Consider the following 2609-nt stretch of genomic DNA (forward strand, 5'->3'; position numbering starts at 1 on the left):
GGTATATAGATAAAGATTTGCCAAAACAATAATTTCAAATATTATTAAAATAAAGATTGCTTATACATAGAGTTTCATTGTGAATACTCGGCCAACACTTGGCTCGACGGGCACCTACTCTAACATTCTCCTTGCGTGATAAAGCTAAACCTTGGTTAAATTGTTTGCCTGTAGGTTCAATCACTACATGGGAGGATATGGCGAAAGCGTTTCTCATCAAATATTTTCCTCAATCTAAGACCATGAAGCTTCGGGCAGACATCACCACCTTTGCTCAATTCGAGCAGGAGTCGTTGTATGAGGCATGGGAGCACTTCAAAGATCTCGTGCGTAGATGCCCACATCACGAGTTGCCACTTGGGTTAGTCGTTCAAACATTTTATTATGGTTTGCTTACTCCTAACCGTACTATGATAGATGCTGCTGCTTGTGGAAACTTGTTGAGAAAAACTACGGAAGAAGGATATGAGTTGTTGGAGGAGATGCCTGCTAGCAGCTATCATCCTCAATCTGAAAGAAACAACCAGCGGAGGAGTGTAGGAATTCACCAGGTAACTGATTTTTCTCCTATTACTGCACAACTTGATGCTTTAAACAGGAAACTAGACAGCTTGAATGTGGGTGGCACGGCTATGAGCTTTCCAGAGATATTCTGTGAAAAGTGTGGAGAGGAACACTATGTGAAGGACTGTCAAGATGACAATCCATTTTATGTGCAAAATGAGGCACCGGTGAATCAAATGGGAGTCCACAACCGTCCAAGGAATGATCCATATTCAAACACATATAACCCTGGATGGAGACAACATCCCAACTTCTCATGGGATGGTCAAAACAGTCAGAATCAACCGCAAGGAGGACAACCATATGGGAAACAACCGATGTATAGATCTGATCCTCCTAGAGAAGAGAAGTCCAACCTGGAGCAAATGATGTCTAAGTTTATTTCATCCACTGAAACTAGACTTCAAAACCAAGATGCATCGATAAAAGGGCTCGAGAATCAAATTGGGCAGTTGGCCAAGATGATAGCAAGTATAGAGCCGGGCACCTTGCCAAGTAACACAGAGACAAATCCAAAAGATCAAGTGAAGGCCATCGAGTTGAAGAGTGGGAAAGTTTTAGAGTCAAGAGAAAAAGAGAAAACGCAAAAATTGGATGAGCATTACGAAACATCCAAAGGTAAGTTTTTTAACTATACACCAGCACCCACTGTACAACCTAAAATTGTTATACCTCCCCCTTTTCCTGCAGCATTAAAAAAGGCCAAACTAGATGTGAGGCCCAGGGCCGAAGAGAGCGGGGGGTGATTGCCGATGCCATCAGTTGCACAGATAATGAGCGGCTCCTGGCAGGCTTCTAGATGGAGGGAACATGAATGAACCGACACACACGGGAATGAGAGGGATTCCGAGACTGTTCAATGTAATGGACTGTACAATTGAAGAGGGCTTAAAAGATTTGATTGGTACTACTCATATCAAAAAGGTGCATATTCTTTTCGGTAGCTCATCACATAAGAACTTCAAAGTTAAGCGTGCTTGACTTGGGGCAATTTTGGGATAGGTGACCTCCTGGGAAGTTTCTCAGGGTGCGTGTGAGTGATGACATAAGCACGCTGGAAAGACCCGTCATGATACAGTGAGGACAATCATCGAATTTGGGACGTTACAAGTGGTATCAGAGCCGACCTCTCTTAGTACGGTGTGGTTCGGGGACGAACAAAGCGGAAGCTAGTGGGCATGTGAGGCCCGGTGCCGAAGAGGGCGGAGGGTAATCGCCGGTGCCATCAGTTGCACGGACAATGAGCGGCTCTTGGCAGGCTTCTAGGTGGAGGGAACATGAATGAAGCGAGCCACACGGGAATGAGAGGGATTCCGAGACTGTTCAATGTAATGGACTGTACAGTTGAAGAGGGCTTAAAAGATTTGATTGGTACTACTCATATCAAGAAGGTGCATCTTCTTTTCGATAACTCATCACAGAAGAACTTCAAAGTTAAGCGTGCTTGACTTGGGGCAATTTTGGGATGGGTGACCTCCTGGGAAGTTTCTCAGGGTTCGTGTGAGTGAGGACATAAGCACGCTGGAAAGACCCGTCTTGATACAGTGAGGACAGTCATCGAATCTGGGGCGTTACACTGGATGCGCAATTCGGTAAGTTTCTTGAGATATTTAAAAAATTGCATATTAATATTCCTTTTGCTGATGCTTTGATTCAAATGTCGAGTTACGCTAAATTTTTAAAAGACATTTAGCAAATAAGAGAAAGTTGGAGGATCACATGACAGTGAATCTTACTGAAAATTGCTCCGCTTTAGTGCAAAATAAGATCCCACCGAAACTTAAGGATCCAGGGAGTTTTTCTATTCCTTGCATGATTGGTGATGTTGTTTTTCACAAAGCTTTGTGTGATCTTGGTGCAAGTATTAATCTTATGTCTTTGTCTGTGTTTAGGAAATTTGGGTTGGGGGAACCTAAGCCAACAAGGATGTCTTTACAGCTGGCAGACAGATCTGTCAAGTATCCACGAGGAGTTATTGAGGATGTGCTAGTGAAAGTGGATAAGTTTATTTTTCCTGCTGATTTCGTGGTGCTCGAAATGGAGGA

The 2609-nt window shown here is 43.5% G+C and overlaps 1 non-coding gene across 1 annotated transcript; it reads right to left on the reverse strand.

Moving 5' to 3' along the window:
- Positions 1-246: 246 nt before the first annotated feature.
- LOC140835570 (small nucleolar RNA R71) lies at positions 247-352 on the reverse strand. The gene has a single exon (XR_012118894.1). It is a non-coding gene; the product is annotated as a small nucleolar RNA R71 (small nucleolar RNA).
- Between the last annotated feature and the right edge of the window lie 2257 nt (positions 353-2609).

Source organism: Primulina eburnea, chromosome 6 (genome assembly GCF_022965805.1).
Source record: "Primulina eburnea isolate SZY01 chromosome 6, ASM2296580v1, whole genome shotgun sequence".
In the NCBI taxonomy this organism is placed as follows: domain Eukaryota; kingdom Viridiplantae; phylum Streptophyta; class Magnoliopsida; order Lamiales; family Gesneriaceae; genus Primulina; species Primulina eburnea.